Below are 26,265 nucleotides of genomic sequence, written 5' to 3'. Positions count from 1 at the left end.
AAACTGAGCTAACAACGGCTTCAAATAGACAGTCATCCCCAAATTGAACATCCATAATTAGTTTTCTGTTGCTGCTGTAATGAATTACCATATACTTAGTGATTTAAATCAAAACAAATTTATTGTCTTACAGTTCAGGGGGTCAGAAGTCTTAAATGGGTGTCACTGAGGCAGGAGATAGATGGGCTCCAGGTGAGACATTTACAACCGGCCTCCTGTTCACACTTCTGGGGGGAGAAGAAGATGGGCTCCAGGCCAGACATTCATTACCAGCCCCCTGTTTACATTTCCTGAAGCAAGAGACAAACGGGCTCCAGGAATACATATTTATGACCGGACTCCTGTCTATATTTCGAGATCTGCACCTCGATATAAAAACCAGTAAGAGAAATAGGGTAAATAACCGGACATTGGACATTTTTATGGCAGGAACAGAGTGGGACTAAACCCTGTTAAAAGATTAAGAGGCCATACATTTCCCATCCTTGGGGCAAGGGAGACATTGCACACGCGCAGAAAAGCTCTTTGGGGGTCAAAAAGGAGGGGGCACCACCCCATAATAGGTGATGCTAAGGTTGTCCCATAGGCCTCTGGGCTGGGATCCATCTTGGAAAGAAGCTGCCCACGCGTGTTAGGGAGGGTCCTAGGGCAGAGCAGATGTGGAGAAGGCAACCAGATAATTGGCCAGAGGTGAACAGAGACCCGGAAGACCTGCCCTATATAAGTGACCTAACCGCCTCTTTACTGGGGTCCTCCTCGTTAGGGGGGACGCCCACACCCTTGCTCTCCGGGTGTGCATCTCTGCCCTGCTTCTGTCTTAACCAAACAAACTGTTTCCCTGTGTGCTCTCCCACTTGTTGTTGTGCTGTGTCTCTAATAATAAACTTTGCACCTGTTTTTACAGTTTTGCCTCCATGAGAAATGCGTTTTTCACCGGGGGCAAGAGCCAGGGGGTGTGGTGGCTGGGATTCCTAGTTTTCATCCAGGCTCCCCAGGTTCAAGTCCCGGGCAGTGAATTAAGATCTCGCTTCATGCCATCACTCACTGCTGCCTCTCCGAGATCATCACGGGGCTAAAATCAGATGTCTGCAGAGCTGCGTTCCTTTCTGGAGGTTCTAGAGGAAAATCCCATTCCCTGTATTTTCCAGTGTCAAGCGGCTTCTGGCATTCCTTGGCCCGTGGGCACGTCCTCCATCTTCAAAGCCAGCCATGGCCAGTCCAGTCTTTCTCTCATGGCATCACTGTGACAATGACTCCTCTGCTTCCCTTTTTCACATTTAAGAACCCTGTGATGACATGGGATCCGCCCTGTTAATCCAAGATAATCTGCCTGGTCAACAACCTTCATTCCATCTGTTACCTTACTTCTCTTCTGCCGTGTAATGTAGCATATTCCCAGGTTCTGGGCATGAAGACGTACACTTTTGCGACTGTTTTGCCCACCACAGTGGGTGTTCTCAGGATTGACCTGGAAGTAACTGGAAGTCTTCTTTCTTCCTTCCATTCCACAGTTCTTGGTAACAGCCTGTTTTCCAAGGCTCAATCCCTCGTGATCCCAGCATGGCAGTCTCCCATCCAGGTGTCACATCCTCCAAAACTGTATATACAGCAGGAAGGCACAGGAGGGTGGCAGGAAGCTCTTTACCCTGTGTGAGTATTTTTTGTTTATTAAGGAGAAAAGTATTTCCCAGGGCCCCAAGATCACTTCCGCTCCTCTCTCATTGGCCATAAGTGGGTCACATGCTCATGTCTAGACCAATCACAAAGGAGCACCGGGTTGCGATGACTTAGACTAGACTTGATTCATCTTCAGGGCCTGGGAACAGGGCAGCCTGACCAAATCAGGATCCTGGCAGCAGGGAAAGGAGCACAGCTGTGGAAGAGCCAATAACAGTGAAGCCACAGGAGACCAATAGATCTGAGGGCTTTTCAGCAATAGTTTTCTGACAGTTAAGGTCAGAGAGAGGAAGAAGTGGGAAAATATTTTTTGTGAGGACTTTAGAAAAGTTTTTATTGTGTGTGTGTATATATATATATATTTTTAATACACATAAATTAAGTTCAAAATTGACTTTACTCTCAAGGAGAAAGCATATCGCAGTTAATAAAGACCGCTTCTTACTTTTTTTCGGAACTGTACCCTAATTCTTCCCAAGGTTTATCTTTCTCATTTCATCCAACAAGGAGGGATGAGCTCTTTATCTCAATAAGATGTGACCATCTTAAAGGCACATCAATTCATTAGAAGCAAAAAGCATTTTTTTCAGAGCTGAATTATAGGATTATTGGGGGTCCGTTTTGATTCTGAAAGGCAGAGATAGAATTCTTTCAAAGTCACTTAGGAAATCGAGACCCTTCGAAGTGGCTGAGGAGGACTTTATGTTAAGAACAGTTATTTCATTGGCACCTCTGCGGTTTTCTAGGTCTTAGTAAACTTGATCATTTAATGACGTCATATTGCACAGTCATTAAAAAAGTTTCAGGCATTTGTTTCAAGTTGGAAGCACAGTCACAATGATAAATTTGCCAACTTAACAACTGTATACTAAACAAAAGAGAACGGGGGCTTCCCTGGTGGCGCAGTGGTTGAGAGTCCGCCTGCCGATGCAGGGGACACGGGTTCGTGCCCCGGTCCGGGAGGATCCCACATGCCGCGGGGTGGCTGGGCCCGTGAGCCATGGCCGCTGGGCCTGCGCGTCCGGAGCCTGTGCTCCGCAACGGGAGAGGCCACGACAGTGAGAGGCCCGCGTACCGCAAAAAAAAAAAAAAAAAAGAGAACGGGACAAAATTCATGTATTGTGATGGGAGTAATTATGGTAAGTATGACATCTGTGTGTCACACACGTGCACTGCAAATGCACACGTCCTGAAATTCATTCCGTATGAATGTTAATCAAGTCCATGTGAATTCGTCGTGGACAGATTTGTGGCTGATCTCTGACTAGGTGCATAAGGAAATGGCCATCGCACTCATTCAGCCATCTCTGCCACCAGCATGCCCTAAATCACGGAGGCGCTCAGCAATGATTCATGCCTTCAGTGCATTTCAGGGAAAAAAGTGTGAGTTTGTGTGAGTCATGAGACTAAGGGAAGGTGAACATAAATGAACGTGAAGCAATCACAGCAGTGAAGAGCAGCGTTTTTCCATATCAGACTGAATTAGAACACCAAGCAGGTGGATAAGAGAATGTGCTCACAAGGACTAGCCTGCCGCCTCATTTTCAAACTGATAACGTGCTGTGTTTTAAAGTCACCGTTCCATTTTCCTGTAAATACTCTGAATTACATGAAATACCATCGTTTTAGAATCATCACAACATGCAGATTATTTTTAAGAGAAAGAAGATTGAAAGTCACTAATACCCTGTCACCAAGAGGCAAAAACAGTTGATAGTTTGGTGACTTTTCTCAGACAAATATACACCTAAAATATAATGTTATACAGGTTTGTTTGTTTTCAACAATTTTCAAGTACATGCAATTTCAAATAACTCTTCCAAGACACAGAAACATGAAATTTCAACCCACACATGGAAAAGCAATGAGTCAGACGTTTCCCTGGTCGACGACTGAAGGAGTTTATGGGATGGACGCGTGTTCCGCAGCCCGGCCTCTGCGACCACCTGTTTACATCTCTTGGGTCTGGGCTCAGCCACATCCCAGGGGAAGCCCTGTTAGGCTTGTAGCTCTTTGTGGCTCTGTTTCTCAGACACAATTTTACAACCCGCTGTACAATCCTCCCGAGGTCAACCTATACCTTCTAAATATGTCTCCTCTATTGAGATCAATAATCCATTGTCCACAGAATCGCCAGCTGCTTTATATCTGGGTGATGCATTGTCATTGTAAGACTGGATGCCTTCTGACTCCCAGAAATGGCCAATTTAACATGACGCCATGCTGATTAGACGGAGCTGTGGACCAGGCAGGCAGGCGTTAGGGGACCTCAGTAAAATCTTGAACAACTAAGACTGCACAGCAATTTTCCTACCTCTTCCTGTCCTCATACACACCAAAAAAAAAAAAAAAAAAAAAAAAAGAAAGAAATTATTTTGTAGAAATTTAAAAATCTCTCTCTCTTTGGGAGAGGGGGTATCGGGCCAGCAGTTGGCAACAATTTATACCAGTTGAATTGTGAGCTGTTTTGTATAAGGTATTTATTCCTTTCTTGCTTCAAATTAATAGTATTTTTAATTTTTATATAATTTTAAAAGGTCACTGTCCATTTACGGTTTTTACAAAATATTGGGGTTATATTCCCCATGGTGTACGATACATCCCTGAGCCTCTCTGACATCCAGAAATTAAGAGTAGTTTTAAACAAACCTGATTACGTATGGGTATTTATAAATCTGACTTTTCTTTGTTCGTCTTCTCTTTTGTCTTTATTATAAATTTTTAAATAAGAAATGCAAACTGTATTATAAATATTTTAAATCCTTTCTGCATATTATGATATTTTGACATATTAAAAATCCTTTCTGGCTGAGAAAGGACCACCCCTCCAGGGACTAGACAATTCTTAGAGATAATAAAGGGCCCAGATGGGAGTTTGCCTCTAATACACAAAATAACCAACCCACAGCCAGACCTACACCCCAGGAGGCATTCTTCCCCTATTTTAATCATCCCAGGGCCAGGTGCCGTAAGCAGGGGACCATCCCTGTAGCACAGAAGTTTTCCAATGAACTGTTTACTCTGCTGTCTTTGCCTTTCCCCAGCAAACACCCATAAAGGTCATGGGAGTTTCCTGGGGAAAACTTCCGCTCACCGTCTTACACCTCCTGACTGCCCTGGTGTCTTTCCATGTGGTCCTGCATGTTAGGTGTGTCTCCCAACTCTAGGGCTTGTGAGTATAATAACCTTTGTTTTTGCTGAGTCTCCCCTGTGTCTCCTTCTCTGGTTGCGTCTGACCATCACAATAAAAAATACATATACATGCAAAATTTTGCCATTTGCAGCAACATGGATGGACTCGGAAGGCATTACGCTAAGTGAAAAAAGACAGAGAAAGACAAATACTGTATGATGTCACCTGTATGTGGAATCTAAAAAATACAACAAAGTAGCGAATATAACAAAAAAGAATCAGATTCACAGATCTAGAGAACAAACTAGTGGTTACCAGTGGTGAGTGGTGGGGGGTTGGTGAGAGACACACACTCCTGGGCGCAAGATAGGCTAAAGGATGTATTGTACCACAGAGAATATAGCCAATATTGTGTAATAAGTGTAAATGGAAAGTAATTTTAAAAATTGTATAAAAAATTGAAAAAAACCCAAAACAACAAACAAACAAAATCTATATACACATTATTTACCAGAAACCTAATGAGCCAGAAAAAAAGTATTTTTAATTAGCAAATTGCATATCTTAAGTCATGCACTAATGGGAATTCCGCATATGGACAAATGATGATTTTATAGCGTTTGCTTGTGTCATTTCCTTCTGAAATTACATGCATTCTCAGAATTCTTTCTCCTGAACAAATGGAGACAAAATTCAAAACTCTAAAGAGAAAAAGATGGAGGCCGAGGCGAGAAGTCATACATACCCCAAAGGCCGCTGTCTTTCAGTAAACATTTTTCTTTTTCTCACAGAGTTTTCCTCTTGCAATGATACCGCTGCACCTACACCTTGTCAGCAAGTGGCCGTTCGGAGAAGCTGCTAAGAAAACACAGGGATGGAATGAGCAGCTTTGCTTCCACTCCTACAGGGACCAGGGATGCGTGTTGCTCTTCTCTGAGTAACAGGATGTCCTACACCTGATCTTCCACAAGTTTCAAGGGAGGAGGGTGCACAGGCAAACACAGCATCCTACCCCCGACCACCACCGCCATCTCCACCACACCTGCCCTTCTTATTCTTCAAGGCCTTCTAGCGTATCACGAACTCAAGCCCGAGGGTGAGGGGCGCGGACTTTGCCTCCCTTGGAACTTGGGGAAGCCACACTGTCCCTAAAGCCTGACAGCGTCCAGACTGTGAGCTCTAGCCTCTGGATCTGAGGCCTGCCCATTGCTGATGGCCCCATGACCTCAGGCCTGCCCCCAATCCTCCCTTGACCTCTCAGTTTCTTCACCTCTAACTTCTGGATCCTGTAGTTGACAATATTCAGATACCAGCTGGAAATATCTATCCTGGTCATTTTTGGTAGGCAATAGCTATAGAGGAACAACTGGTAAAGTGAGTATTTTAACTGTGCAAGAGTTAACTGGATGTGTCAACATGACTGGGCCATGGCCGGGGCGGGGGACCAGATAAAACATTGTTTCTGGGTGTTTCTCTGAGGGTGTTCACGGGTGAGATTAGCCACGGAATTAGTGTCTCTGTATATGGCCCTCCCCAGTGTGGGTGGCCATCGGCCAATGTTGAGGGCCTGAATACAGCAAAGGGCCCCTTCCCGCCCGCCTGAGGTTCACCTGAGACACCTTTTTCCCCTGCCTTGGACTGGACTTACATTTAGGTTCTCAGGCCATCAAACTGGGACTTGAATCACCCCAACTTTCCTGGGTGTCCAGCCTGCAGACCTAAAACTAACCCTAACCCTAACCCTAACCCTAACGTTAACCCTAGCCCTAACCCTAACCCTGCAAATCTTGGGGTATCTCAGCCTCCACCATCAGCTGAGCCAATTTCTCATAGTAAACCTCCACACGTCTATGTATATCTCCCATTGGGACTGTTCCTCTGGAGAACCCTGACTAATACAAATAGGAATCTTGTACTTCCTTTGTGCACGCCAGGAGGGAATAAACGTGTATAATACCCACCTTTCTGTATGTGTGCAAAAATGAATAAATGTACATACACAGATGTCTTGTTTTTTGTAAGTTCTGAGACCATTATTCATTCGTTCCATAAGTATTTATCGGGTACGCCAATTAGCTTTTCTTGCATGACAAACGATGAACAACCAAAGCAGCTTTAAATACAACTATCTGTTTACACGTGATGCTCCAGGCTGGAGATGTGGTCTGGCCTCAGCTGCGATGGGCTTACCCTATGCTGACAGTCACCAGGGTCCAGTGGCCTCATCAGGTGTTTGGCAGCTGGGGCCGGCTCTCAGCAAAGCTGATGGAGGTCACAGGCCACGTGCTGTTCACATTCACAGGCTCACCCAGGCTTACTGGGGGGTGGAGGGCAGCCAACAGGATTTCCAGAGCAAGAGAGGGCAAGCTTCAAAGGGCAAGTGCTGTTTAATCCTCTGTTTAAGCAATATTTACTAATTTACTAACAGGCAGAGCGATCCCCAAGGCCAAGTCCAGACACAAGATGTGAAGAAACAGTCCCACTTTCAGTGGGAGCAGTGGAAAAGTCATTTGCAAAGGCGTGTGAATAAGCGGAGGTGAAATTTGTGGCCACCTACCTCAATGGGCACCTATTCTGTGCCCAGCACTCGGTGATGTGATGACAAATGACCCCCCTCCAAAAAGACAAAAGTGAAAAATAAGCAAAAAGAAAAACGGACAAAGTAATCCCAGCCCTCATACCGTAGAGAGACAGAGCTTAAACAAACAGACACATAACACATAAATAGGGCTTCCCTGGCGGTGCAGTGGTTAAGAATCCGCCTGCCGATGCAGGGGACACGGGTTCGAGCCCTGGTCCGGGAAGATCCCACATGCCGCGGAGCTACCAAGCCCGTGCGCCAAAACTACTGAGCCTGTGCTCTAGAGCCTGTGAGCCGCAACTACTGAGCCCGTGTGCCACAACTACTGAAGTCCGCGCGCCTAGAGCCCGTGCTCCACAAGAGAAGCCACTGCTTGCCGCAACTAGAGAAAGCCCGCGTGCAGCAACGAAGACCCAATGCAGCCCAAAATAAATAATAAATAAATTTAAAAACAAACAAACAAAACATATAAATAAATGTGTACAGAGTGTAAGAAGGAGTGCCAGGGGAGAACAGCCAGCTAGAACCCTAGCTTGTGATCCTCAGGGCCCTGTAAGGAAGTGAACCTGATGCCACCTGCCCAGGGGGAGGTACCAACCACAGGGCACTCTGGACCCTCAGATCAGGCTGTGACCAATCAGGACCCTATGGGGCTTTCCTGGCATAGGATCCCAACCCCTCATGTCCTCCGCCTGCCTCTTGTCTGTAGAAAAACTTTAGCCAAAGAATAAATTTAATCAGAGAAATGAGAAAAATGCAGACGCGATGGAAAATCAGTCAAACAAGACAAAATAATAATAGTTCAGTCACTAAGCATAGTCAGGGCCCTTTCGTTCCTCCTCAACGGCTAGAGATCGTATTCTGAGCCGTGTCCTGGGAGCAGTCTTGTAGACACTGAAACCCCTGCCAGGTGCAGATGTTAACTACATGATGACCGGACTGTAGCCGTGACATAAGCTGCCACAATTCCGAGAACTGGCCTCAAATAAATGGGAATTGACCCTGGAACTGAAGACTAACTGTACCTAAAACCATCAAGATGACGCTGATCAGACCACCGATGACCAAGTTCAAGATGCCTGTTGGAGCTGCCTGTGCTGTTTCTGCAGGTAGCCCCCTCCCTCCACCTGTGCACCCCTGAAACTTCCCTTTAAAAGTTCTTGCCCCCTGATGGGCAGTTGGGAGTCTGGCTGTGGACACAAGTCCGCCTTCTCCCCAGGTTGCTGGCCTCCTGAATAAAGCAAGCTTTCCTTTCCTACCAACACTGTCTCTTGAGTATTGGTTTTCAAGCTGCGGGCAGCTGAATCTGAGTTTGGTAGCAGGGTCCGTGAAACCATGTTCCATCTGGGGTCTTTGAAGGAGTTTGTTCTCTCCGAGGACTGATGAAGGGGGGCACCGGCCTTTCGGGGGGAAGCTTGACTGCTTTGAAATGGCCTTGAACTACAATGACCAAGAGCCTTCTTTCTCCCTGTGGCAAAACAGATAGGACAGCATAAACACGGAATCCTCAAAGCTATTAATTACTTTGGGTGGTAAAGAATAAAAATATTAATTTTGTTGCTATTGTTGTTTGTTTTCTTTTAAAAAAAAGTTCTATTGGTGAACACTGGCCCTTACGTATCAGTATATGTCACACGTTTCCAGGACCAGAAGCCTGATAGCCTGGTTGTCTTGAAGCATCCCAGCCTTTAACGCCATGTGTGAACCTCACACCTAAATGATGCTGCCCGTATACTACGCCAGCATCCCAGCCTTCACCCTACTTCCTCCCACTCACAAAGCACAAAGTCATATACACAGGGTCAGAGAACGTACCTCCTATTCTCAGCCAAAAGGATTCCAAAAAGCATCTTAAATCAAATGATAGAGTAAACCCCCAAGAAAGCAAAGCCCTGAAAGAACCTTATAATTAGGATGGTGACATAACTCGTTCCCCACCCTTGGACATTTCTGAGTGTGAACGGAGAGTGCTATAAATAATTAGCTAGGACGATAGGCATAAATAGGTCTGCATCACATGTAGTTGACAGATGAGCACTTCAGTTACCTAGTTACAGATATTTTTATGAGCGAGAATGATTCCATGCCCATTTAAATGGTGTTACATTACTCTAGGAATTATCTCTTATTTTAAAAAATCATTTGTCTGAATTTAGGGAGCAACTATTAATAGGATGGAAAACAAATTTTGCATTAACAGTCAAAATGAAAAAGGACTAGGAAACGTATAGGAGCATGGACTTATTGGAAGAAAATACATTTGTCCCTCCATAAAGCAGTTTTTCAGGTCATTTAAGAAAGCAGAGTTGATGGGAAAGTCATATGGAAACAAAACAAAAAGTCCTTTTGCTTTGTGGTGCATCACCTTTCATGTTTTAACTTCCTCCTCTCTTTTGAAGTTTGAAAAAAGCTTTCTTGATAATTGGGCTGAGTGGTACTTTGCTGGTTCCCTAAATCGAATCCTTCTGGGAGTGAAGAATACGGCTCTGCAGTAGCCATGCTGATGGTGCGTGAAAATGACTGGACGATAAGTGGGACGAACCCACTGGGTGTCAGGTGCCTCGTGTCTCCATTGTCTTGGGAGCCTGGAGCTCTTGATTAGAATTTCTGTGGGCTGTGAGTCGCTTACCTTTTCTAAAAGGGCGAGCAAAGGACGTCTCCAGAGTGGCTAAGGTTGGCATCTCCCCAGGCCATGAGTTGCCCATGTGTCTAGCTTGTGAACAATGGGAGAAAGTCCACACATTGGCTGAAAAACAAGCCCGTGAAGCTATTTGGAAAGCTGTGGGTACTCTTTAAAACAGGGCATTCTGGGAATTTGACAAAATAACGATATAGCTGGGATTTCGAATAGGATTTGATTATTATTCAGAGTGACAGGAGTTCCCTCTACAAGCCCACACTTGGGGAAATATTTAGAGAAAGAGGTGAAGAGGGTCACTTAGAATGATGCCCTGGTGACTTCTGATGCTGAGTGAATGGGTGTCTATTCCAGCTGGTACTTCATTAAAAAAAAAAGCCCCCAACCATTTCTATCTCAGTAATGGATGTCTGGCTACAGGGCCAAGAAAACAGCATGAATATAACAGGGAATACCCAAAGCACCATTTATTTTTAGGAAAAGAGGTGTCACATTTGAATACTTAGGCCTTGACCCATGGCTCTTGAGGGAAAAAAAAAAAAGAAAAATTTCAACCAGCTATCGTTAACCTGAAATAGAAAAGATCACCACTATAAACAGTATCAAACCCAAACTTGGGATAATTCAAATAGTTTATAATATCATTTTTAATAAAAGCTCTATCTCTCTGGCTCTATAAGGGGACTACATTCTCAAGCCAGAAGATTCATTAATGCCAAATCTCAGGGAATTCTTATTTTCCTTTAATTAGGATTTTTCATGGGCTAAATTACCAGTTTCTTTCAGGAGATTTTTACCTTTTGGTTCCAGGAATTCAATTTACTCAAATTTAGATATTCAGCTTAAGCTAAGTGACATGTTTTAGACAATCCCTTCTCAAACCTAATTATTTTATCTCCCTTTATAAGTTACTTCCAGATATAAAATGTGATATATGTGGAAATGCAAAAAATTGTGCCCTGGAAAACATTTAAGACCTCCTCCAATGTTAACATTTGTATGATACCAAAACATACTTTAAGATATTTTATTAAAAATGCTCTGCCACCTTCCATTTTCGTCCACATTGTTAAAATGAATTGTAGAGAAATAGAAAGTTAATAATTAGCATTTGGATGGAGAAATCCCCAAAGTTCAGATAAACAAAATGTGGTCTATTCATACCATGGAATAGCATTCAGTTCTTAAAGGAATGAAGCAGTGACCCAGGCTACGGTGTGGACGGGCCTTGGAAACACGACGCTAAAGGAAATAAGCCGGGCACAAAAGACAACGTATTGTGCACTTCCATTTACGTGAAATGTCCACAATAGTCAAATCCACAGAGACAGAAGATGGGTGGTTGCCCAGGGCTGGATGGGGTGCGGGGTGACGGGGAACGACTGCTAATGGGAACACGGTTTCTCTTTGGGGCAATGAAAATGTTCTAAAGTCAGGTTGGATGATGTTGTTCAATTCTGTGAATACTAATAAAATAAACTTTGACTTAAATTGTATATTTTATTTTATATATTTTAAAATGAATTTATTTATTTATTTTGGCTGCATTGGGTCTTCGTTGCTGTGCGCGGGCTTTCTCTAGTTGCGCTGAGCAGGGGCTACTCTTCGTTGGGGTGCACGGGCCTCTCATTGTGGTGGCTTCTCTCGTTGCAGAGCACGGGCTCTAGGCGCATGGGCTTCAGTAGTTGTGGCACATGGGCTCAGTAGTTGTGGCACACGGGCTCAGTAGTTGTGACTCGTGGCCTCTAGAGCACGGGTTCAGTATTTGTGGTGCACGGGCTTAGTTGTCCCGTGGCATGTGGGATCTTCCCGGGCCAGGGCTCGAACCCATGTCCCCGGCACTGGCAGGCGGGTTCTTAATCACTGCGCCACCAGGGAAGCCCAAATTGTATATTTTAAAAGGGTGAATTTAATGGTATGTGAATTATATCTCAATTAAAGACTGGACTTAGCCAATGGAAGGCACTGATGCTAGACTGTCAGGCAGGAGGAAGAAAGAGACCAGGGTGTTCCTCCCCTTTGTTCTTTTCCTCAGGCCAGGTTTGCAGCAGTGGCTGACTCCCCTCCAACCTCTGTCTCCCACTCGACATGTCTTTTGAGGGTCTATCTCCACTGGGTGATACTGGGATTTAGTAACACTGCTACTGAGCAGGACCCTCTGTAACCAGGACAGATGCCACCCACACCCATGTCCTCTGCCTGCCTCTTGTCAGTAGAAAAACTTTAGCCAAAGAATAAGTTTAATCAGAGATGTAAGAAAATTCAGAAGCAAAGGAAAACAGTCAAACAGGACAAAATAGTAATAGTTAATGGCTACATTAACAAAGTCAAGGACCTTGAGTTCCTCCTCAAAGACTATAGATAATATTCTGAACTATGTCCTTTGAGCTGCTTTGCAGATATTGAAACCTCCACCAGATGGAAGAAGTTAACTATATGATGCCCACAAGCATGTAGACCCCAGACCAGCTGGGACCAGAAGGTCGATGATGGTGACTCCCAGTTACCTCACCACCAACCAATCAGAAGAATGTCCACAAGCTGATCACACCCCCCACAACCCTCTCCTCCGCATGTAGCCCCTTCCTCTTTTCCCTGTATTATCTCCAAGTGAAATCTGAGGAGTGGGGAGTTGGTTTTTTGGGACATGAGTCCACCTTCTCCCGAGGATTGCCAGCTTCCTCAATGAAGCTATCTTTGCTTTTACCCAACACTTGACTCTCAGTATTGGATTCTTGAGTGACCAGCAACTGAACCTGAGTTCAGTAACAACATCATTGCCTTCCTTTGCCCTTCAATCTACAAAATGTGCAGGGAACTAGGAAGGCAACAGTGGAAATAGAGATATCACCTACCCGTGTGGAGTTTACAGCCTAGTCGGTAAATGCCATTCCATTTAAAAGTAAAATGACAGTGGCTGTACAATTCAAATCGTACCTGTGGTCATGCAGTCCTTGACACTGAAAAGTAATGATTTTTCTTCTCCACAGTCTCTGGGATGTCCCGTGCTCTCCTTAAGATATTTGCAAAACCTCAGTAAATTTATGTTTGTGGGGTTTCTTCTATAGTCACACTCCAGAAGCTGTGATCTCCACCGTCTCACATATCTGAATCCCCAGGCCGTCTTCTTTTGTTCTGCTCTAGATCAAAATCCAGCAACTTTTCCATCATTCCCCCAATCTTCCACCCACAATTTCACTCAAGTCATTTCTAAGTTGAGCAAACTTGAGAAGAGCAATCAGAAGGTCTTGTTGACCCTCAGAGCCAACTTCAGCACACAGACAACTTTCTCCAAAGATATGCCCTCTTTTTGGCCTGATTTTCAGAACTCTTCAACTTCAATCCTTTTATATTCTCAAGCTTACTTTATACATGGTAGTCAGCACCTCACTTCGGAAAGTGGGTGTACTTGTTTCCCATTGTTTTCTTGATCCAGAAGAATTCCCACATAGAGATGTTACAAGAATAAAGAATAATATAACCAATGCCCGTAACACGGGGCAGAATTTGGTTAAAATATTATGAACACTGTTGAAGCCTCCTGGGGGCCCTTCTCCAATTTTATTCTCTCTTTTTTCCCCTGATGGAACTACTATCCTAAATCTGGTTTTAAGCATCCTCTTGGACTCCTTTAATTAGGAGTTGGCAATTCTCCTTGGCTTTGAACCCATCACCTTCAATACCAGGTGAGACGATCCAAAAAGGGGAGATTTCACATTTAGACTGAGGGCTATCGATCTAATGGATACTAATATTTCATAAAAAGACAATCTATTTCATTACCTTAATTACTTGGTCTAATACATCATTTGCCACCAGGAACACTGACAAATTAAGAGACTTAAAAAATGGTCTATATCGTATCTGTCATGAATTCACGCTAACCCAGATAGAAACACAGAGTCTACCTTTGTATTGTTTCCTTGCAAGTAATTCAGTGTTCATAATTAATATTAACTTAACATGTGACAAAGTGCTTGTTTCTGTCAAATGAAAAAGTCTGTTTAAATATAAAGTGGGAATTTTCCCCTCTAATTACAGGTTTTAGTGATTTCTGTGCCCTGTTTTCCAGTCCTACGGTATTGCTAGCAGCGCACTTGATATGGGAAAAGAATTTAGAATACTCTGTGGGGGGCAGAGGAGAGAGTTGAAATAACTGATGTGTGTGATAGTCACAGAAAGCTGCAGGGAGGATTCACATTGCTTAACTCAGCAAAAAGATTACCTTGTGCTCTGTAGTGGTTGGTGGCAATAGAACTTATAAAAAATAATGTTTGGGGCTTCCCTGGTGGCGCAGTGGTTGAGAGTCCGCCTGCCGATGCAGGGGACACGGGTTCGTGCCCCGGTCCAGGAGGATCCCACATGCTGCGGAGCGGCTGGGCCCGTGAGCCATGGCCGCTGAGCCTGCGCGTCCGGAGCCTGTGCTCCGCAACGGGAGAGGCCACAACAGTGAGAGGCCCACGTACCGCAAAAAAAAAAAAAATAATAATAATAATAATGTTTGGGTAAAATCTATATGCCTATTTTGTATATACAAGCAGGTAAATTGGAAACTCTGGGAAATGTATAAGTAAATAAGTGTTTTGTGGGTGTCTTGAGTATAAATGGGATGTAACAGCATTTACCCTTCATTCCATGGCTCACGGGCCCAGCCGCTCCGCGGCATGTGGGATCCTCCCGGACCGGGGCACGAACCCGTGTCCCCTGCATCGGCAGGCAGACTCTCAACCACTGCGCCACCAAGGAAGCCCTTACCCTTCATTTTTAACTTATCCAGAAAACGGGGTGAGGAGATGAGCTGTAACACCACGGGTGTATGGCATTGTGGAGGAGGGCCTGTCACATGTCATTCTCGGAGGGAACATTTAACATCCTTGAAGGGAAGTGGAAACATCCCCTTGTACCTGACTGTCAAAGGCCAACATTTATTTAAGCCTCAGGGAATGCAATAAACATTTCATTAGAAAACATCTGATCCTAGAATGAATATCCTTCCTTAGGAAACTGCATGTTGACTGCTTACATTTGTATAGAGAAGCACTGTTTGCAGAAACTGAGATCTATAGAGTTTCAGAAGAAAATGTTTTCACTCTGCAATAACTGCATCGGACACTTTCATCTTTAGACGCTATTGTATACTCTGGCCAATTTTTTCTTTGGACCTGGGAAAAAATATAATTTTAAAACACATGGAAGGGATATCGCCCCTCAAGGGTCTGTTTGTGAACAATCTGTGAAAGCTACTCTGGTCGATATTTTACATATTTTGAAGGAGCCTCAGAATGGGAGGCATCACCCCTCTCTGATTAAAATGGATTTCACTAAATATAATAACTCTTGAAGTAAGAGATATTACAGTGTTCTGGAATAAATGTGGGGGTGGGATCAGCGCTGCCTGCCACGGCTGTGGGTCATGGCCAGCTGTGTGTGTGCCAAAGTGCTGGAGGGCGTCTCTGGGCATCATCTCTGTGCCGCTCTCTCTCCACTTGGTCCTCAAAGCTCAGAGTCCTGAGATCAGGGCTGCAGCACCGGGGTGTGGAGGCCATGCCACTCTGAGTGATGATTGCTCCTCGTCTGCTGTGCTGTTCACTCATCTGTACAGACGCAGGGATGCCTGCTTTGTCATCAGCCTCTCTAGCCAGTGCCGAGGGAGGCTGTTATCCTCACCCCATGATGGAGAAGAAAGTTCTTGCTCGAGAGAAGATGAGGGTGCTGGGGGCTCCAGGCTTCTGTGTGCAGACACTCCTGCGTTGTTGTGTGGATGTAAATTCAGGATTATATGTGAACAAATACAGAATAGGAAAAGTTTCACCCCACTTCCAGGCACTAGACTTCTTTCACCATCATTCCATCAGATTATCTGTGGATCCCTTTTTTTTTTATTTAATTTTTATTTTATATTAGGGTATAGTTGATTTACAATGTGGTGTTAGTTTCAGGTGTACAGCAAAAGTGTTTCAATTATAGTATACGTATATCCATTATTTTTCAGGTTCTTTTCCATTATAGGTTATTACAGAATATTGAGTAGAGTTCCCTGTGCTATACAGTAGGTCCTTGTTGATTATCTATTGTATATACAGTAGTGTGTATATAAGTGGGTTTCTTAAGGAATCGGTCCCATCAAAGGTTGATGGAGACCTAGGTGATTCCATTTTGACATAACACACTCAATGTTTTAACAGTGGGATGCCAAAATCAGATTACAGAAACTGTGATATGTTTCAACTGTTTATTTTCTCTGAATTCATACTTCTAACACATGACAATATTTTTACATAGGTTCTTGTGCAATAGCTACATACAGTGACACCACTTAACAGATACTGATTCACACCACACTGTGGATTTCGTTGTCTGGTACTGTGTGAATTTTAAAACATTGTTGAATTTATTGTGTCATGCCTTGCTGCTATCGAGACCCAAAAGAATAAGAAGTCAAGCTGAAAGTTCTATCTATCTAAAAATCCACCTAAAAAAATGTTATCAAGCTGAAAGTTCTATCTATCTAAAAATCCACCTAAAAAAATGAAAAATGTAGTGGAACATCCAGATGGCTGTTCCCGATGTACCAGCCCAGCGTGAGGATATTTACAAATACCAAGGAGTCTGCGCACTGCAGACGCCGCTAACTCTCGTTTCCTCTGCACTCTGTGGATTGCTCATCACTTCACCCAAGTCTTCCAAAGCGGCTGCAATTAATCTCCTTGTGTGAGATTCCATCAGCAGGGTCATCTGGTTTTTCTCCTGACTCAATTTGGTTTTTTTTTTTTTGGAAACAAGATAGCAATCACTGTAAAATTGAGATAAAATCTGAGTTTCTCAGAAAGTTTTCAAGGGCAGCTTTGGAGAAAATGAAAGTAAGGTGGTAGCTCTAGAGAAAGGATAAAGTGGATGGAGTGAAACAATGCTGTGACTTGAGAAAATGCAAACCATGGATGTAAAGGGAAAGATGGCAGGTTTGTAATTCACAAGACGGAATTAACTGTAAGGTAGAACGTTCCCTTTTTGTTTTCTTGCTCTCTTTCTCTTTTCTTCTTCTCTTTCTCATAAACCTAACACTGAGAAAAAGAAGAGAGGAATGGAAGGAGGGAGGGAGGGGTAAAAATCTTCCCTCTAATGCTGATTTTCCATTTTCCCAATAAATGATGAACTTTTTTAGTGTAAAAGGTGTAACAACATATCAACAGTCCATCACTTTGGAGATGTATCCTCTTCCATGAGGTGAGTGATGGGGAGAGGGCTGAAAATAATTCTTAGACGGCAAGGGAGTTAACAGACGTTCAGTAATAATTTGAATTGTTGAGAAAAAAGGATCCATTTATTCACTGGCCAAGGCTACTTCTGTTAGGTTGATTCTGTCCAGTAAAATGTAAATGTTACTTATTTGTCACTGGATAATTAATCAGCATGTGGTATTAGTGTGCTTAGATCCAAGGATTAATTATCGTTATTTAGTATAAAAAATCCATTGAATGAAGTTGTCTTTTAGATGGAAAATGCACGTTATCGGTGGCCTTTTGCCTTGGTCTCACTAGACTATACAGGTGCTATGCTGTGTGTGTTCCTTGACTGAGATGAATTTTAATTTTTGCCAGAATGAAGGGCACAGGGAAACTTGCAGATAGCAAGTCAGAGAAGAAAAACAATATGTCTTTACTTTTGTGCTTGCTCTTTGCTTTTTTTTTTTGTCTTAGAAACCTTGGCTTGCATTCAAACTCTGACCAACTAATAAAAAAAAGAAAATTAAACAAGGAAGCTATGATATTAAATACTTACGTCTTTGTTCTTTTTTTTTCTGATTAAAAGACACTAAAAGGTGAAACTAGAACATCGTGGAATAGGCGAGACTGACAATTTAAGGGGCTAAAAAAGACTTTAAGTTGAATGAATTCATACGGAAAGTTTGAAATTAACACTGCTTTAGAATGCTATTTATGCCAAGTTCATTCATGCAGACAAAATGTGTTAAAAATCAGAGGATCTGTGTTTGATTAAAGTGGAAGGTTGCCTCCGTGAATTATTTTCACTCCCTCCCAAATTGCTGCAACAATAACTGTGAATTGATTTCATTTTTAAGGAGTAAATCAACAAAGACTAAGAGAGACAAAGGAGACCACAGGAACAAAAACCGCTGGACGCTAAGCTCAATCATATTCCAACAGGGAAAAGCTAAGCGTCAACCCAGCTTATTCCAAAGAACCCCTCAGAGGTTCAGGAATCCTGACACCAGAAGCAGCTGGACAGGCAGGGCTGGCAGCAAGAGCATTTGCTGAAGAAGCTGGATCCCTTCTCTAGCGCCTTTCATCCTTCCCAAATGTGGCAGAACACATGATTTCTTTCCTGTGATGACTGAAAAGGGAGGGGGCTCAGGTACACTTGAAGGTGAGCTATTATACTCAATACCATCAGGGCTTTCTGAACCCTGATGAGACGCACAGCCCTCCTCACCAGCTGGGCTCCAGAGTGATGACTGCCAGACCACGCCTTCCACACCGTGTTCACAAGATCCATCTCTAAGGAATTGCAGGAGCTAACTGGGAAAGACACCAAGGTACTGGCATCAACGGTTCAATGAAATAGCCCAGCCCAGCCTGCACTGGACATTCTCCACCATGTCCCTTACTCATAAATGGGAGTCAGCGGGGTTCACATCCATGAGGAAATCTTCCAGCCCAAAGGTACACACTGAAACAAGCAAGCACATAACGAAAAGCAACCTGAAGGAATTACAGCTCTGCAGAGAGAAGAAAATTTATAAAAGAAAATAAATAAAGATCAAGACCTAGGGATGGGGGCTTCCCTGGTGGCACAGTGGTTAAGCAATCCGCCTGCCAATGCAGGGGACACGGGTTCGATCACTGGTCTGGGAAGATCCCACATGCCACGGAGCAACTAAGCCCGTGGGCCACAACTACTGAGCCTGCACTCCAGAGCCCGTGAGCCACAACTACTGAGGCCGTGTGCCACAACTACTGAAGCCCACGGGCCTAGAGCCGTGCTCTGCAACAAGAGAAGCCACCGCGATGAGAAGCCCGTGCACTGCAACGAAGAGTAGCCCCTGCTCGCCGCAACTAGAGAAAGCCCGCACGCAGCAGCGAAGACCCAACGTAGCTGAAAATAAAATTAAAAAGAAAAAGAAAAAGACATAGGGATATAATCAGAAGATACTGGATGTCGAAATTACTCTAAAAACAAATCACTTAGAATTAGTAAGAGTTTGGGGTAAAAAATACAAATAATAAGCCTTACTGAATTATTTGACTCTATGAGGTTGTAAATGTCTAACTTCGACTTTTTTTAAACATTCATGCCATTTCTTTCCAAGTTTTCTTCCAAAAGTTTAGATTTTCATTGAAAAATGGTTGTGACATGTTGAACCATTTGATAATCCCTTAAAAGAGCCTGACTTCTCATAGTTCAAATAATCTTATCCATGAATTCACCCTGCTCTGTGGGATTATGGCCAAGACGAGTCCAGATTCATCAGAATACAGTCAGCTCAAAGGTGAAAAAGTGAAATTATAAAACTGCTGCGCACAGCCAGCTGGTTCGATCCCATTACCGGACAGAATCCATTTCAAAACGACTTCAAGGAGTACAATTTAAGTGTTTAACATGGAGATATCGAATTGATGATGCAAGGCTAAAGTATTACTGCTGAAACTCAAAGACATCCCGCAGATAAGAAGTATTCATGCAGAAAGGAAGTTGCTTTTGATAGAACATTCATTCTAGTACACAAGAATCTTTAAAAAAATCGCTTAGTACTAGGAATTATGAAATGTAAAGATGGTCAAAGTAGGTGGAATTAGTGTCTGCTGTAGGGCCGCCATTAAAAAGAGTATCTAGGCAAAGGGTTTCTGTTGGTGTTTCCCATAGTTTACTTACAGTCTTGGAAACCTGTGTTCCTCATCATGTCCCTCCTGTATTCTCAATCCCTTTTGCGTTAGAACACACATGGCTAGGTGTTTGGGTTGAATATCTTGGGATTATAGGTATTAACACAAAGGAAACAAGCAAACCAAAGCAAAACAAAAAGCATTGTTTGACTGTTCCTCATGAGAAAATAAGAATTGTGGCACTACGTCTAAGATTTAGGGTGGGAATAGAGTGTGTTAGGCAGGGAAGGGCAGGGGAGACACCGAGCACGGGCTAGCCCACCCCAGGATGTTGGTAAGCAGGGCATGGGGTGAATTTCTGCCCCTGCCTAGCCTTTCTGCTGATGCCACTACGCCCTGCATATTCAAGTTTAGTGGACTTGGCCAAGAGAGAGGAGTCCCATAGATAGTTGGAACAAGGGATTCTGAAGACATTTCCCTATGGGTGAGAAACCAGAGGATGTTTTAAGTGTAGGTTTATGAACAGAGATGCCTTACAGTCAGTTTGCATGTTTCTGTAACGGAAACCCTTCCTTTGCCTCCTCTGCCCACCACCCCACTTCACCAGATTCTACACAACTCATAAATGCTTTGTGTGAGTAAAGATGGTGTGAAAATGAAGGAAGGCACTGAGTTTTAAACCTGGGGTTTTCAGCTTGCAAATGAGAGAAAAGCTTAGAAATAAAAGCCAAAGGGAGACGTGACTCAGGAATCCTCATAACACTGGGGTAAGGCTTTAGACGTCCACAGAGAAAAAAGGGACTTTCAAACCATCTTATGCAAATGCCAAGGTCCAGCAGATCCCAGCCAAACCCCGGGCAACCTGTATAAGAAACAGGGCAGATAGGGAGGGAGGGAGGGAGGGAGACGCAAGCGGGAAGAGATATGGGAACATATGTATATGTATAACTGATTCACTTTGTTATAAAGCAAAACCTAACACACCATTGTAAAGCCATTATACCCCAATAAAGATGCAAAAAAAAAAAAAAAAGACAACCTGGATGAACGGAGTTGATCTTACTTGCCAAAACGAAACACAGGCCATGTGCCGTCTGTATTCTACATTGCGAATGGATAACGAGGAAAAGATTTCCAATGATGGAAGCCCTGAATCACATTTAATTATGTATTTATTTAATCATCTTCATTGAAAAGAATAGCATTCCACAAAATGAGGGTAGTCCTAAAACGGAAGTCTGTTGAAGGGGAGGCCGTGTCGATTCACTTTCTTCTCCGTTTGCCATTTATTTGGTTGTGATGTGTTAGAAAACTTGTATTATGTAACTTGACGTGCATTGTAACTTTCACCTCTAAGAAGAAGGCCTCTTGGTCTTCAAATGAGGTCTAAGGGTGACTGATAAATTTTGATTAGTTTGGGGAAGTTTAAAATGACCACGGGTTGGTCCAAATAGCCACGAATAAAAACTCATGTTCTGAAAAGTGCATTTCCCCCAATATTCACAGCATGAGGCTTAGAACAGAAGATCCTGAGACCTAAATCTATATATTCCACAGAAGCAATTGTGAGGCAGCTCAGCTGATTCACGGGGGTCTATGCCTCTGCTATGACCACGGACTTTGGTTCAGCCAGAAGGTAAGTTTCAAAAACTGATAGTGAGTGATCTCAAGGTCAAGGTCAAAGTCACACACACATGCATGTAAACACTCACACAGAAACACATGTGCACACAAACCTGCATATAGGTACACGCACACACACCACACAAACACAACCTATACCCATGCACACACACTTATACCTGCACACACCTGCACACACCTACATATATGTACCAGCACACACATCACACAGACACAACATATACCCAGGCACAGACGCAGAGTAAAGATGGGTTTCCCTGGCAATGTCCACAAGCAAGGTTCAGCAGCCAGAGTTGTGGAAATCTGTGCCCCTTACTGTCACCTCTATATTCTATATTCCCTAGACTATTACATACCTACCCACTTCTGAGACTGGATTCCAAGACTTTCTAAAGATGGCCCCAGCCTGCATTTCCTGCCCCACCTCTGAGTTCTCCCTCCTACTCCGTCTAAACTGGATTTGTCTTGGCTATTCACAATAGCCAAGACATGAAAGCAACCTAAATGTCCATCGACAGATGAATGGATAAAGAAGATGTGGTACATATATATGTATGTATACACACACACACACACACACACACACACACACACACACACACACACAATGGAATATTACTTAGCCATTAAAAAGAATGGAATAATGTCATTTGCTGCAAAATGGATGGACCTAGAGATTATCATACTGAGTGATGTAAGCTGGACAAAGGGAAATATTGTATGATATCACTTATATGCGGAATCTAAAATAAATGATACAAATGAACTTATTTACAAAACAGAAACAGACTCGCAGACTTAGAGAAGGAACTTATGGTTACCAGGAGGGAAGGGTGGGGGGAGGGATAATCAGGGAGTTTGCGATTGACATGTCCACACTGCTATATGTAAAATGGATAACCAGCAAGGACCTACTGTATAGCACAGGGAACTCTGCTCAATAATATATAACAACCTAATTGGGAAAAGAATTTGAAAAAGAATAGATACATGTATATGTATAACTGAATCACTTTGTTGTGCAACTGAAACTAACACAACATTGTTAATCAACTCTACTCCAATATAAAATAAAAAGTTAAAGAAAACAAAAACGAAAGGTAAATAAACTGGATTTGTCAACATTTGGTAAATAAGACAAGGCCTTCCCTCACCTCCAGGCTTTTCCTCAGTCCTGCCTACTCCCGGAGCACCCTTCTTTCCATCTCCAACAGGCAGAGTCTAGCCAACCAACCATGAAGATGCTTCCAGAGGTCCCTCCTATATTCCGTCTTTCTCATAGAGGACTGTGGTAGTCCCCATCCCACCCTGTACCTACAGCAACACTTACAAAATCCCGTGTGAGACTACGTCCGCTCGGCATTGAGAGCGGAGGTAGGCTGCTCTTCTCCACATTTCCCATAAAGTTACTGACAAGGCCTGCACCACTGAACGTGAGCCGTACTTATTTAAATTAACAAGGGAAACTTTTTTTTCTCTGTCGTTTTCCTCTGCCTTCCTAACTATGTTGAGAAGATCCAGAACAAAATCATAAAGTGAAAATTGCCACAAACATAAGATTGGCAGCCTAATCTGGAGGCTTTTTCTAGTCCTTGTAGGCTGAGCCCATCCCCTACAATTTTGGCTTAAAAATCACAGATACTCACATTTGCAACCTCCTTTGAAGGCACAGGTGAGCAAGTGGCTCAATTCTGACCAGTGAGAGGCTAAGGAGCATTTTGGTGCTTCTGGGAAATTTTTTTCTGTCCAATAAAAACAGAAACGCGGGCTTCCCTGGTGGCGCAGTGGTTGAGAGTCCGCCTGCCGATGCAGGGGACACGGGTTCGTGCCCCGGTCCGGGAAGATCCCACATGCCGCAGAGCAGCTGGGCCTGTGAGCCATGGCCGCTGAGCCTGCGCGTCCGGAGCCTGTGCTCCGCAACGGGAGAGGCCACAGCAGTGAGAGGCCTGCGTACCGCAAAAACAAAAACAAAAAAAACCAGAAACGCACCCTGAGGTCTCCTCCCCTCCTCCTTCTCCCTCTTTTGGTGTTATTATCACGGGAGACAGTGTTGCCCTAGAGCAGCAGTAGCCACTTTGAGACCATGAGGAAACAATCTGACCATAAGACTTATGAGCTAAAAAGATGAAAAAAATCTTATGTCTTGATGACGTCATTGATCCACTGACCCATTCCTGGAAATATCCTTCTGGAATAGTTATGAGATAATAATTTTTAAAAATAAGTTGCATATTCTGGACATTTCATATAAAAGGAATCATACAGCATGTGGCCTTTTGTGTCTGGCGTCTCTCACTTAGCGTCCTGTTCTCAAGGCTTATCCGTACAAGTCATGATGTTTTACAACACTTACCTGGTGATAGTAATGGACAATTAGGTTTGAGCACCCATGGGTATTAGGACAGAGGGACAGTCTCCACAACACTTAGGACCATGTCTGGCGCTGAAACTGTTTAGGGTTCAATCCCAATTCTTCCCCTTCCCAGCTGTGTGGATCAGAGAAGTTATCTAAATTCTCTGTGCCTCTCTTAATTACTTGACTGAAAGGAAGTTATAACACTTATTTTACAAAGATTTTAAGAGATTCAAGATAATCAAGAGCTTGCAAGAATGTCTGTTAAGAGTCAGCCTCTACTGAGCTATTACTATCTGTCGAAGTCTTGAGTAGATGAAATCCCCCAAAGATGTCAATTTCAGGCCAGGAAAGGGAGCATCTTTCCATCTGCCCCCTGAGCCTTATTTACCCCTGTAGCCCAGGGCTGGGAAACCCCAGGGCGTCTGATACATGTTTTCTGGGAGAATAAATCCATATTGAGTATGTGTTCCTCATAAAGTCCTTTTTGCCTTTCCTTAAATTTACTAAATCTTTTCGTTTTCAAAAAAAGGCAGACACCAAAATATTGTATGAGATCTCACAACCATTAAATATTAGTAAATCAATGAAAATATTCAAATAAAATGTCTTGGCTGGTCAAAGGCTTCATGTTTCAAATTCTAAGATATATGTGTTTTGTTGCTTTTTTCCCTCAAAAACAAATGGGTAAAAAAACAACATTCGTAAGTGCAGGAAAGTAGATTCACTCTCATTGAAGCAGCAGAGATTTACCGACGGGCATAAAGTCTCACAGAATGACTGAAGGCGAGGGAGGGAGAGATTCTAGACGGAGCTTCCAGGAACACCCCCCAGAACCACTTAATAGGACTGGCTTGCGACGGGAACCCCAAAGACTCTGCCATCACGGAAGCCCCCATCGCTATCCTTGACCCCAGAAATACGCGGCTTCCACCATCTATACCCACAAACAGATGCTCTGTGCTTCTGTCTGGTTGCTCAGCAACGCCTCCCGCGGGTGTGCCTGAAGACGAACTGGGTTCACGTGCTCACAGCGCTGCACGCAGGAAACTGAGAACATCATCTTCCGGACTCTGTGTTGGGGATATCAACTCACAACAGATGTTAGCCAGAAGTAGAGTTTTAAACTGGAGTAAAGTAATAGATGGTTACAAGAACCTAATTCCATTTCTTCCTGGGCACCCAGCTAGCTGTGCGGCATGTCTCAGCATCCTTTGCAGTTAGGAGATGTCACGTGACCAGGTTCTGTCCAATGGAAGTGGTGGAGTCACGGGAGCTGCTTTTGGGCTTGGCCCGTAGACTCCTCCCACACAGTCCTCTTCCTGTTCTCTCTCTCCTTCGGCTGGCAGGATGCGCAGCCCCAGCAGAGGACTCTCAGCCCTAGGGCTGACAGGGCCAGAGCATGAAAGGGGCCTGGGTCCCTGAGTGACTGTGTGGAACAGAATACCCCATACCCCCGAGCTCATTGGACTCTGTCTGGGTTAAACCACTGAGATGCAAGAGTGTAACTGTGTCTACAGCCACCCTTATTTTAAACTAATACAGGGCAGACCTGAATAATAGATCAATGTCCCAGAGAATAAGCCCTTGCACCCTCAATTTTAAATGAAAGCTTCAATCCCTAAAATTGCCAGGCATCTTTAAAAGAATAATCCCCATCACCCCAATTAGACTTATTATGGGTTCAGCAACCGATCAGTATTCAGTCTCTATACCAGCACACACCAAACATTTATAGAGCTGTCAATGCCTTGCCATACGTGCTGCCCAGTAACAGGTTTCAAAATGCAGTCATATAGGGCTTCCCTGGTGGCTCAGTGGTTGAGAGTCCGCCTATCGATGCAGGGGACACGGGTTCGTGCCCCGGTCCGGGAGGATCCCACGTGCCGCGGAGCGGCTGGGCCCGTGAGCCGTGGCCGCTGAGCCTGCGCGTCCGGAGCCTGTGCTCCACAACCAAAACCCCTGTAAAACCTTGTAAAACCTCTGTCAAGAAAACGCACCAAACTCACTTTATGACCTGCTCTATCAGGTACTGAAATGTTTGCATATTTAAAGGTTTTCATGGTGCAGAAAATCATTTCTTCTTCTTTACGGGTCATCTACTTTCCTGCATGTTAAGTTAACAGGAGAAAAAAAAAAGCTGCCATTTCCTCTAATACGTAAAATAAATGTGTATGAGTCTCAAACGCATTCCTCCAGGGGAGGCAGGGTGTGTGAACCCAGGGTGTTGGTTCCCTTCAGGCCCCAGGAAAGGTTGCTGTAATGTCTCCGTAATTGACCCTTCCCCAGAAGTTCACCCTGAAAGCTCCCTGAGCGTGAAATTTCTAGTTCAATTATTATCTTCCAGGTTATCTAAGTACTAATCTTTCACCACATTTTAGGAACCAAAGGGGATAT

The 26,265-nt window shown here is 43.8% G+C and overlaps 1 long non-coding RNA gene across 2 annotated transcripts in view; it reads right to left on the bottom strand.

Moving 5' to 3' along the window:
- Positions 1 to 1,565: 1,565 nt before the first annotated feature.
- LOC307197166 overlaps positions 1,566 to 26,265 on the bottom strand; it is a 160,144-nt gene continuing 135,444 nt past the window's right edge. For both annotated transcript variants that reach the window (XR_013831336.1, XR_013831337.1), the window contains exons 4-5: positions 5,556 to 5,665; positions 1,566 to 1,646 (exon numbers count right to left, since the gene is read on the bottom strand). This is a non-coding gene — a long non-coding RNA (uncharacterized lncRNA). The remainder of the gene's footprint in view (positions 1,647 to 5,555; positions 5,666 to 26,265) is intronic.

Source organism: Stenella coeruleoalba, assembly GCF_951394435.1.
Source record: "Stenella coeruleoalba genome assembly, chromosome: 14".
Lineage (NCBI taxonomy): Eukaryota > Metazoa > Chordata > Mammalia > Artiodactyla > Delphinidae > Stenella > Stenella coeruleoalba.
Note: the sequence above shows the minus strand (reverse complement) of the source record. Positions and strands in the feature narration are given on the sequence as shown.